We start from the raw sequence: 13,239 nt of genomic DNA, 5'->3' as shown, positions 1-13,239 counted from the left end.
AGCCTACTCTTGGCTTTCTCAGTTTCATGCAGATTCATGGAATGGGGAAGATTTCAAGGGATTCGTAGAAGTATTTCTCTTCTAACAAACTTAGCACCATTTGATGAATCCACACAAAATTTGGCAGATGTTTAGCAGGTTTAGCTTTCAGTTGTTTATGGCAAATCAACTATGGTAATATTCAATGATTCAGTATGGGATACAACAGTTAGTAAATTAAGATCAGTTTAAGGACAGGTAGGTCTTGCGAACAACCCTCGCTGTGTACAGCCCGAATGGTTTTGTTCCCTTGCTTTACTGAAACCATAGCAGATGAATGCAGTACATCATAAAAAACGTATGAAATTCACTGGAAAAACAAATTTAAGGGCCAGTTATGGACCAGTTTAAGGACAGGCAGGTCTTGCGAACAACCGTCGCTGTGTACAGCCCGAATGGTTTTGTTCCCTTGCTTTACTGAAACCATAGCAGATGAATGCAGTACATCATAAAAAAAACTTATGAAATTCACTGGAAAAACAAATTTAAGGGCCAGTTATGGTCCAGTGAACACAAAAACTAAAAGCACTGAAATTCACCAATTATGGTGTGCAACACCTCACTATTTATACATATTTTATGAGGCTGCATTAGCAGCTGTGCAGTTATGGTTAGGTCAGATGTCATTAAAAGGCACAAGCTTTTTTAGGTTTTGCCTGCGCAGCACTTGCGCTGTGCTTGTGAAATCTATTGTATTTAATATATTTTAAAAGGGGCTCACATCACGCCCTTACTTTTCATTTGTTGCTCTGCTTGCCACTTTTCTTATGTGCTTCTCTTATCAGTTTACCATGGCCCAAGTACTCCTTTCCGTCTGCTTTGGTGGGGGAATATCATTTATTAGGTTTGCCTGCACAACATTTACTATTTATCTTTACCTAATCTTTTTTTGTTTGTCCAATGTTTTTATTTAATGTCCTTGTGTCAGCACGCTTGTAAGCTGCATTTTTTTGTTTCTCCTACACCTTTTAAGTAATTTTCTTGTATTGTTTGTCTGACATATATTATTTAATGTCCTTGTCTCAGCACACATTTCAGGCATGCTTGGTTTATTTTTGGTTCTCTGCCTCCTTTTAAGCAGCAAGGAGAGGCCGGGGCTCCCAGAGTGAGGCCCTCTTCTCTCCTTCCCAGCTCTCGAGGAGTCATGGGGTGCTTGGCTGCTTAGTTTACATTGCTCGACCAGCTCAGCGGGACTGCTATCTCCGTTGGCGAAAAATTGCTGTTGCTGTGGTTCACCTCTTTTCCTTTTGACTCAATGGAGATTAAAATCTCCCCTCCCATCGCTTCATTGTTTACATACAGAAATTGCCAATGCCGTTTCATTTGTGCATGATGAGTTCATTTTAGTAAGCACAGTATGGGTTTTACTTAAATCTTGTTTTACTTTTGGAGTCCCTCTCCTTCACCCCCACCCTCCTCCTGCTGTCATTCAGCCTGCCAGGTTATTAGTCTTCGTTTAAAAGAAATCATATTTTCCTCATGTGATTCCATTTATTGTATAGTGCTTGGTGAAACGTATTTGTTGTTCGTGGTGCTGCTTTAAAAAAGGGCATAATTTATCCATCTGCAGGCTCGAACCCGAGACCTACGCGTTACACAAATATCTCAGCAGCTGGCACTTAAATCAGTAAATCAGTTAAAACTGGAGGAGCACTAGTTACCAGTGCAGTGCACATATACTAGTTCCAGCATTGAGGCATTAGTGGTGGAGATGGGAGTAAAGAATAATATTTTGGGTGGTGTGAATAGATATTGCCACCTCTTTGGTTCTACAGGAATAGGTCTACGCATCATGTGTGCTTTGATAATATATGGAATGTAGGAATCATTCCATTAAACATATTTACCATAAACTAAAAGCCTTTTAAGTGATGCCCCACAGCATATTAAAGACTAAAAACAGGTGGGTCTTTTTCCATATTCATTGTCCAAATCAGGCTTTTATGAGGGCCAAAAAAACAATACATCATACAGCAATAAAACCAAAAGATCTTCACTAAAGTGACCCTTCAGGGGACCCGTAGGGCATTGCAGCATGGGCCCGAGGAGTAGCACCCGCCCTATGATGAAGCATGACACCCCTAAGGGGGTATGAGGGCAATAAGATACAGTCCTGGTGACTGCTCTTAATGTCTTGCCAAAAACATAGCTAGATCTCCCCTATCTCTTGCTTTGAGGAACAGTTACCCTCTATTTGATTTGTTCATAGTTTCAGAGCATCGGTACTGGACCTTTATCTGCTCCCTGTCCCTCCCTCTTTTTCTATTGATAATATGTAGGTTCCACGAGGTCAGCTGACTGACGCTTGGAGTCACTTCTTTGTGGGGCTTGGGAGCGACTTTTCCTCAAGCCAGGAGCCACAGGCACAGCCCTCTCTTTGCTAACCCAAGTTGTGGCAGGTACAGTCCCGTAGACGGTGCAGCCTCTCTTTGCCAAGTCCAGGGGTCAGCAGTTCAGTCTTTCTTCAGTCCTTTCTCCAGTTCCAGTTCCATAGTAATCTGAGGTTCAGGGTGCCAGGGGTGTCATATTTATGCCCAAAAAGTGTCCTTGGAGGTGAAGTGGTCACTAGCAAATGAGCTACCAGGATCCCTCCCACCCTGTTACACCTTCTGGCTATGTGTGTCATCTAACAATACAAAATGAAGTGTCGAACCATACGACACTTGTCCTTGGTGGCACTCCTATGGGAGACGATGTCTCATAGGTAGTCAACTAGTGCATTGTTTCAGAATAAGCAGCAACAAAAATTCAACTAGATATTTATTTGATTCATCTAAAAATTTCAGTTGTTGGAGCATAATCCATTCAAGAAGTGCTTTCATTAGTATAGATTACAGTTCATCCGATTGCAATAAATGTGTCCCTATGCATTTCGGGACTCATGCCCTTCATCAGGGGACTTTGTAGCAATCTAAAAAGAAGAAGTATATACATTCAGGAAGGGGACTGCATCAAACGGACTTGTGCAAAACATTCATGGGTATAGTGAATAGTGCTTAAACGTGTAGCTTTACTGGTGGTAATCATGGAAAAAGAAAAAGTGATTGGTGTGTGAACACATGAGAAACCCAAGTGAAGGATGCGAGGACACGCCGTGATCTGGACGAAAACTAACAAAGTAAACCTAGCATATGTCGTAGGTGTATTAGATCAAAATGGCTGTGTCTAGGAAAATACTGGTAAAGGAGTTCAGTTCGTGCTCAAATTGACCGTGTGCATTCATTACCACGTACACTTACAAATAACGTGAGAACTAGCTTGAAACAGGCCGTAGATAGTGAGTATGTAAAAAGTCTTACCGGAAAGTCACAACGTAAATGTAAATGTAAATGTAGGCGTATTTGTAAAGCGCACTGATACTACGGAGTGTCCTGGCGCTGTACTCATACCGCTAGGGAACCCTTCCTGGTTTTTCCCCGTGAAATGTCCACTCCTGGGCATCCCCAGGGTGCAACCAGGCATCCCTAGCGCTGTTGGGGGCCGTTGTGGAGACTAAGCAAGCTATTGCCCAGAGTTGCAGCGTGGGACCCATGCTTAGAGTAGGCACCGAGGCGAGAAATCAGGTCCGAGGAATTAAGAGCCCAAGATCCGCCGAGACCAGCCGAGGTAGGAATTGAACCCTGGTCCCGGGCCAGACCTCTGCATCAGGGTCTGCCGCTCTAACCATTGAGCCACACTTCTCCAACGAGGAGCTCGTAGCCGCAACCGGGCTCAGGTAGATTACCGCGAATGCGGAAGTGAATGATTAATGAAGGGGCGTGTTGGGAGTGTGTTAGTAAGCATCGATAACGGACTGTAGTCCGTTTAGTATGGTCAATTAGGTACAATCACAAAGGTGATTCTAAAGTGAATTCGCCCAAAGGCATCTAAGATACCAGATATAAAAAATATAGTGAAATGAGATTGTGGATGTTGTCTCTGCAGGCAACGGAACGTCGGGTAACAAAAATAAAATACGGACTCGCCGAGGCGGCCATCTTGGGGTATACAAGAGTACACAGAGAACAGCACGTATGCGTGTGTGTCACGAGTGATAAAGATATGTTGAAAGAAATGTTAATGTGTGTGTGACAATAAAGGCGAAAAGCGGAAAACGGCGAGCCGAGGTAAATAACATATGGAGCACAAATAAAGTGGAGAACTGATTAGTATGTGTATGACAGTGAAGGCAGAACAAAGAAGGTGAATGACATTTCAATAAAAGTAGTACCATTATGACACATGGAGCACAAAGAAAGTGGAAAATGGGTACGAAAGTTGTAAAAAAGGACGAAAAGATGTGACGATGGTACAAGAGGTAGAACTGAAAAAATAGGAAAGTATAGAAATAGGGTAGACTATGTAAACCAAAAGTAAAGATGGGAAAGCCAGATGTTGACTGAGTAGTAAAGAGTAGTGGTGTGATTTGAGTGGTGCCACTATGGTACCCTAACTTTTAACAAATCTCCTGTAGTACCCAGTCAGGCCAAGGAAGACTCTGACTTGGGTTTATGTCTTAGGAGCTTCCCAGGCCAGAATTGACTGGATTTTGGACTGTTGGGACTGTACATAGCCTCCAACTACTTGGTGACCATGTATACAACAGAACCTTGGATGAATGAATAAAAAGTCTTTTTTCATGCCGCTTTTGGTGTAAGGTGGTAATAAACTCGAATTTGACTTTTGAGCTGTAGTAATGTGTGAATTTGTATTTAACAGTACGATTGCTCTAAATAACATGAGTAATTGGGCCACATTTATTTTTCCTACTAAGGCATATATAAAGACATAGATATATGTATAGATAGATATACATGTGTGTTACAGTTCCCGTGATAGCGACTCTGCAGTTATAGATAGGTGTGAGTTCCCATTCAAAAGACAAATTTTGGTTTGCTTTAAACATGGACACTGTTTGACAAGTCTGCATGAAGCTTTCAAAAAAGAGTAAATCTGTCTAAGTTCCTGCATAGCATGTTTTATGTACGTCTATCCAGGGGGCAACAATAAGGGAGGATGTCCAAAAATTAGTGTTTTCCATTTTAACTCCCATAGGAAAGTTTGCACTTGGATACAGGAAACACTGCTAAACAGAATTACTCCAAACTTGAAATGAAAGTCGAGCTTTACTCAGAGAAGTTCCTTTGCTTGTTGTAGTGTAAAAATAGCATGTTTTGAAATATTGGCATTTGAAAAAAGATGCTGAAGTGCTTTGAAAAAGTAATTTATAGATATATCTTGACGGCTGAAAAGGTGCTTATTGATTTCATTACAACTGTAGTGCAATTTGACAGATTTGCACAAACATTGGAAGATACCTAGCATGTTAGATTCTCTTGGCATTTCTAAATTCATCCACTTCCATCAAGGTGACTGTACAGTTAAAGACAGGATATATAGTGATGTTTGCCAATAACTTTTGCATTCTACAATGGATTCACATGAGATTCAGCAAACACTTAGCATGTTTAGTTGTTTGTTGATACAGCACATTTCGCATAGACCCATCAAGGGTACAAAACCTTAATCTGCTAATAGTTTTGATAAAGTTGCATGAACCATGGCAAGCTTTTTAATGGGTTAGGCCTAGTGCAGGAATCTCAGATTTTGTGCAGGTCCATCATGGTGGAAAATTAAAGGTGCGGTCATAAAACATTTGATTTACTAGTAACTTCGGCACAGTTTGATGTGTCTACGTGACGTTTAGCTGACACTGAACATGTTTTGTCAGCTTGTTTATTTACTCCTGATATTTGGACTTACATGCAAATTTAACAAGTGTTGGCACGGTTAAGCCTGTGTGAAAACGTGTTCATTTGTTCTGGGCCGGTGCTAGACATGGGCAGCGTGGGCAGCTGCCCAGGGCCTCGCACTCAGCCCACCAGCATGGGGCCCCGCACTGGCGGTGTGTCCTGTTGTTTATCTGGCGATCCATTTCAAAGAAAGGCGTCGCCTTGCAATTAAGGTCCATTGGAGGGCCCCCCTCCTCCACGGGCCTCTCAGGGATGGTGTCTGGAGGCATAGGAGAGCGAGACGCTCCCTCAGTTGCAAGACAATTCACAGACACTGTGGGAGGCCCATTGTCCAACGTTTTGGTGCCCCCACAGTTTTAACTTTTAGCCCTCAAACAATTCTCACACCTATCTGACTGAAGGTGTGAGAAATGCTTGTGGGCTAAAAGTTAAAACTGTGGGGGCGCAAAAATGCTGGACAGTGGGCCTCTCGGAGTGTCTCTGAATGGTCTCCTTGCAAGGGGCCACTTATCTAAATTAGAAGGGCCTCGCACATTCCCTTTTAGCCCAGGGCCTCGCAAATCCTGCATTTGTTCATGATTCAGGCACCGTTTCAAGAATCTGTTTGAACTTTCGCAGGTGGTTATGAAGTTAGGTCCAGTTCATGGATTTGCTGATTTCAATGAGATCAGATAAGGGGTGGGGCACAATCAAAGGCGGGAGTATTAAAAACATATTTGATTTACTCGTGACTTTGGTGCCAATTCATAGACACTTTTCATGTTTAACTTACTTCTGATATGTTGTGTTTCGTGCAGATTCATCAAATGGAGCATGGATAAAGGAGTGGTCAAAGAGTGTTAATCTTCTAATAACTTTAGTACCCTCTGACAAATTTGCCCAAACTTTGCTTAATTCGTTTTTGATTGGCTTCCCAGGTTTCATGTAGATCTGACAAGTGGGTGGGGATCAAAAAAGTTTTGATTTGCTAATAACTTTGATACAATTTGAAAGTTAGGCTACTTCATAGGGTTTAACTTGCAGACTGCAGGTACAAATGGTGATTGGCAGCACGGGATGCTGATTGCCTGCAAGCATCAAGTGTTGCACACAATCGAAGGCCTATGTGCAGAGGTTGTTAGCTGCAATGCCCCGCAGTTAACCCCCAAGGCATAGCTAAAAGCTGTACAGATTGGAATGTAGGCTATGAATTGATACAGAAGCAGAATTATTCACCACCACATATATACACACAACCACGAATGAAACACTTTTACCTTACCATCTAGAAAAACAGCCACCTTAAGGTATATTTAAAAACATATGAAATTCACTTAAAAACACAATTAAAGATCAATATGGTTATGCAATCAAACCCAATACCCCTGAAATTCTCTAGCTGTGGCAGAAACCATAGATTGCACACCTGCAAAGCAATCCATAACTCCGTCATCCAATGTAATGCTACTGACCTCACACTATTTACAGTAATAGATAAGAGAATTTCGCACATCGTCTTTAAATGTAAATTCATACAGAAACAAATAGGTCATACTTTAATCATAATCCTGTGGTTCATAATGTTAATGGTAAGGTAAAGTGTCCTATCACTAGTGAGATAATTTGTGCCAGTGAATGAATGAAAAGGCATTTGTAAAGCGCACACATACTCTAAGGAGAGTACTGGGGCTAAATCAAAAGGTTGCCTGCTGAGCCTTTGCTGAACATCCATCCCTTCAGTCATGTTAAAAGAGTCAGGTCTTTAACTTTTTCCTAGTCTTCTGACATCAAGGGTAAGGGTCATTGCCTCTGGGGTTCCATAGAATGATACAGTATGGATGGTGTGGTATTTATGTTAAGCACCTGTCGTGTTAGCCTAATTGCTTGTCTGAGGGCAGATTAAGAATGTGGAAAAAACCCTTCTGCTGGTTACCAGTTTTCTTACTGCTGTCCCAGAATATGAATGCAAATCTTTCATCCCCTTTTATCTCTCTGCTATCCTTCTCACTCCAAGTAACTGACTAATATCCACCACTGAAATTACTTCATATTTCACCATATTAATTCACCACTAATCCTTTGTAGGCTTCCTGAATAGCGTGCGTCAACAAGCGCTATATAAGTACAAACCTTTGTCCTCCTCTATCCTTCTGCTATCATTCCAAATCCAAATAAGTGACTAACCTATGCACCACTTAAAATGTACTTGCATGTTTCATTATACTAATTCAACACTAATCCTCTATGGATCCCGGAGTAGCGTGCTACTCGCCGAAAAAAGCGCTTCGATGCCTCGTCAGGGGTAGTAAGGGCTATATAAATGCAATTACAATACAATACAATTACAATGTTTCCAATACCGTTTACTCTCGCTTTGCCACCTATCAGCTCTTCCTCCGCCCCTCCCCCCCCCCCCCACCCCCCCCCCCCTTCGCTGCTGCATTCTTTTGGCACCTACTGAACTCACGAACCTGATTTGCCTTTACAAAGTGCTCGATGAAGTGCGCCATTGGCTTTTTGTGCAATACAAACACAGCAAATGAAACAGCCTTCGACAGACAAGACAGTGGACGTCTATAGGCTTCAAAAACCCTACCTAAACCTGTGATCTCATTCAGGGTCTGATAAAATGGAGCGGAGTGACTCACCGCTGCTGATTAGAGGCGCAGCTCCGCGCTTCCTGAGCTTACACCATTAATGATGAAAAAGCGCTTGTTGCACTTTCGAATTGTGCCCATTGTGGGAAGAGAAGTGAGTCATGAGTCCCGACAGGCAGCGGCTGTCAGAGGCACAGGGTACATCTGCCCCTGAGAGGCCATGACTACCGTGCTCTCATATCATCTTTGGAGAGGAAAGATAAAAGGGTGGGCCTATACAGAGCTGGGCCGAGCCTGCTCTTTCATAGGGTGAATATTTACATGATGTATGCCAAGTTAAACGCTTCTATAATCCTATGTGTCCCGCGTAAACCCTGCCAGTCTGTTAATGTGCGCTCACTCTGAGGGGTAGATTGCAAACGACTTCCAATGTGAGGTTCTCTCTGTCCTACTTTTGGGAATACAAATCTATGTGTAGATTCACCATCACAACCTATGTAATATTTCAGCTAAGTCTTCTAGCAACATGCCTTTGGCCCCTGGCAGCCCAAATCTGCATATACGTTTGACCAAATTTGAGGAAACCTCTGCCCATGTCAGTAAGAATGAAGAAAAGGTTGCTGGGAAAATCGGGAAATCTCCAGAATTTGTATTCATTCATATTCCTTTATTTCACAGAAAAAATCTAAATACAATACTTTTGACTCTGCTTTCTGTGTACAGTTTGGTTCACGATATTTTTCTGCTTATAAACATATGTTAAGGTAATAGATGTATAAGTGCAACGGTTGCCCACAAAGCCTGGCGTCATGGTTCTGTAGAAGGACGGGAAGACTACCACCTCAAGGGCAAATAAAGAGCCAGGGGTTAAGCTTTTTGTTTTTAAAAGATTGCAGTTGAAGGTATTTTGATGTTCAAAGGAAGGGAGTTGCAAAAGTTTGCTGCAAGATAAGAAAAGGATGGACCTCCAGAGCGGCTGCAGTGGAAGCGGAGGATGAGAAGCACAAAGGGCGGATAGCGCGTGGACTGACCAATGAGATAGGAAGGATCTACCTTGTGAGGTGCTTTGTAGATAAAGCACATGTATTTAAAAATGGGGCATTTGGCCAGAGTAACCAATAGTGATTTTTAGGTTTATAATATCTGTATTGAGTTTTAAACAAATTTGGACAGCAAAAACCAAACATCTGGCACCTACTGGTGCACATCAAAGCAAAGAGTTGCTTAAGCGTGGAACAAACACATAACATCCCCCTCACTCCTCCAAACTTAAACCCTCTCCCTTTCCCGCCCATCCTCTGTCCTACCCCCCCCCCCCCCTTCCATTAGTGTACGTCTATGCATCCCCTTGGGATTCAGTTTGGGGCTGATTCGTAAGCCTTAAAATTCGTAGATACTTGGGGCATGTGACCAATAGAGATTGTTAATGATACTGATGTGCCAGAAGGAAGCTTTATGATAAGAAAGGCTGCTGAGCTCTTAACATTTTGTAGGCATTGCTCGAGATGAGCGGGACATCATAGGTATAGAGAGTTCTCATTATCTAGCCTAGAAATGGCTAGGGTGTGGATCACTGTTCTGCAGGGATCATAAAAAATTCGAAGACCTTTTTGATATCCTGATTAGAGGGAAGCACATTGCTGGTACTTGGTTGATTTGAGAAGTGAAAGACAACTTGTGGTTGAATAGGAGTCTAAGGTTTTGCGCCACTTATATGGGGAAGGTGGGGTTTGCATTCTGTTGGCCACCAGGTCAAGGATCAAAGGGAGTGTCAGTTACCAAATACAATGATTTCTGTTTTGCCGCTGTTGGTTTAAGATAGTCGGTGGTCATACAGGTTGCAACATATATCATACAAGACCTGAAAGGAGAGTGCGTAACAGAGGAGTATGCTGTGACGTTCTGAATAACCTGTCTGTCATTCGCATAGTCGAAGATATCCAAGTCGAAACACTGATCTAAAGATGCAAGAGGGGTAATGCAGACATTAAAGAGAATAGGGCTCCGTGAAGAGCCTAAATAAACTCCACACGTGATGGGTGTGACTTGAAAAGAAGATAGTGGAACTGTCTGTTATCTGTCACAGAGAAAAGACACTAATCAGCTGAAGCTTTCATAAAGATGCCTAGCTAAAAAAAGACTTATGATTAGATTAGTGTGAGACACTGTATTAAAGATGGCAGGCAGGTCCAAAATGACCCGGATGTGCATCTACCGTGATCCAATATTTGTCTAATGTTGTCAGTTACAGACAATAAGGCAGTCCCAATAGAGTGAGCTGGACGAAAGCCAGTTTGGGAGTGGTCCAAGAGATTGTGATGTTCTAAATGTTGAGAAAATTGTTTGTTAATGTGTTTTTCCAGGGAGTTTTAGGGGAAAGGCAGGAAGGAGATGGAATGGTAGGTTCTGATAGTAGAGGGATCGGTAGTGGGTTTCTGTAAAAGAGGAATAACAACAGTCTGTTTCCAGGTAGGTAGTTTGATAGCGGACTAAACAGATAGATTGCAAACAAAGCCCAACAAGCAAAGGACCCATAACATCAAGAACTAGAGTGAGACTGTCAGGGAGACGCGGATCCTTAAGGGAACCAGACTAGACAGAGTAAAGAAGAGTTGATGAGGAGTTAACCTCAATAGGAGAAAAATAAGTTAAGGAAGAGCCCTGAGCAAAAGTGTATTGATGATTATGACAGATTAACACAAGTATGGGGGTTGAATGGGAAATACAGCTTAAATAGCACTATTGAAAAGTAGGAATATAAACTCAATCAAATACAGAATAACTTGGAAAGATATTACGTTTTGGTTTAAAACAAAACTTTGTGAGGAGGGATATGCAGCATGTTTAGCTGTACCAGATGATGCATATTTTACTACCTTTCACATTATGCAGTGATAATATCTTTAACTAAAATCTCTGTATTGTTCAAAACACATGGCCACCTTCATAAATGTAATAGTATGTTAAGCACTGTGTCAAAATGTCAATCAAATAATAAGTGCACATAAATTTGACAAGCAGAAATGAAGGGCTTTACTTACTATGCCTTTGTGTCTCGTTTGTGTCATGCAAAAGAAGGCGGTATGTACTACATGGTGCAAACTTTTATTTGGATTGGTTTTTGAGCCTTCCATGGCACAGAAAACTGCCTTGCATTGTGATGTGCCAAACCCTTTTTTTAATGGATGCAAGGTCGGCATGTCAGAACAGTACCGTTGCAAAACCCAGGCATAACCCATGCAAAGCGATTTCCCATTTTCATGCAAACGTACTCAAAGTAGGGCCTTTTTAAGCTGAAAAATAACACCAGCTCAGAACAGGTGTAAACGTGGGCTAACATTGCGAGTGCTTTCAAGAAAGCCTGCAGTCTTGTTGTAGAAGTGGTTTCGTAGACACAAAGAATAAAGTTTAAGGGATAGCAATGATTATTTGATGTCCAGCCCTCGGAAGGCTTGAGTTTTTCTGAACTGTCCATCCCTCCACTGGAATGCCTGAAAGGCTCTGTAGGATTGAGGATTCACTATGGGGAAGGTATTCAAAGGGAGAAGAGGGTTAGGTCAGTCTATGGGTTCATCAGGTGATAACAGACAATCTTTCTTTGTAACTAAGATAGTAGGAAAAAGATCTATCCTGGAAAAAGAAGAGCACACCTTTATTGGAGAAGTGATAGCTAGTTAGGAACAGGAGTAAGCCTAAGGTTGATGTGACTGATCATTATTATTGATTTGATTTAATCTTGCTGAGTGTGAAAGGTAAACAGATCATAAGTCAAATTAAATATTGTAAGCATTAATCACTTAGGGCCTCATTAGGATGTCGGGCGGAAAGCATCCAACAGATCGTCAAAGGGTTTCAGCCCGACATCAGAGGTTTCCGCAGGGGAATACCACTCCACTTCTGATGGGCCTGACTGGGCAGTGGCTGGAAATGTAATCCACCAATAGCAGCACAGCCTCAGCTCCGCTGTCGGGATTACAATTTTGCTTTCCGCCTGCCCTTTCATGACGGTCCATCTGCCATGAAAAAGCAGGCGGAAAGTGCCTCCAGCAGGACTTCCTTTGCCCTCCGCTATGGGGCCTCCCCTAAACATCCCTGCACTGTGTGGCACACCGTGCCTGCCACACCGTGAAGGGATGTTTAAACTCTCCATTTTTTCCTTTGCAGCTTGTGCTGCAAGCAGCAGCACACGCCACAATGGGAAAAAAATCAGGATCCGACTGCCAACACGATGGTCAGATCGTAATCTGGGAAGCTGGACCTCCGACTTCTTGCCGGACGCTATAATGCCGAGCGAATGTGTGTCCGACCGGTTTTGCAATCGGCCCCTTAATCTTTTCTAATAAGCACAACATTTCTTCTAAAAGGGTGCAGAGGGTCTAACGTAAAAAGTTTCCGAAATGATTTGCATCGTACGTCCAATTATAGGTACAGTTTGGTCAGAGTGGGGTGAAATGGGTAGGAGGTTTGTCATATGATTAAGGCACAAACGTTTTAAAAATCAATTCACTGGAGGCAGGGTCTATGTGCAAGTAATTGTATAAGAAAGACAGCTTACCCAAGAGAAGGATGGAGAGGAGTGTTCTGTGTGCTTGGTTTTTGGGGAGTGGATGGATGCATGAAAGGATGGGATTGAAATTCTGAATACTACATTTGGATTCATGTAGAGGTGTATGGAAAAAGGCAGGGAAAAGGGTCATATACCATTACTCACCAGTAATGTGCATAATGCTATATAATGCATGAATGTACTTTAGTGATCAGTGAAATATAAAGCAGTGGGTGTGGTTGTGAATAAGGTGGGCAGTATTAGAGCTTTTGAGAAAGCAAAAGATTTTTCATTCAGTTATATTATGATTTAGAATCATTCCACTTAAACACACCTTTTGATATCA

This window comes from Lissotriton helveticus, chromosome 7 (genome assembly GCF_964261635.1).
Source record: "Lissotriton helveticus chromosome 7, aLisHel1.1, whole genome shotgun sequence".
NCBI lineage: Eukaryota > Metazoa > Chordata > Amphibia > Caudata > Salamandridae > Lissotriton > Lissotriton helveticus.
The sequence above is the reverse complement of the archived record's forward strand: the minus strand, read 5'-3'. Positions refer to the sequence as shown.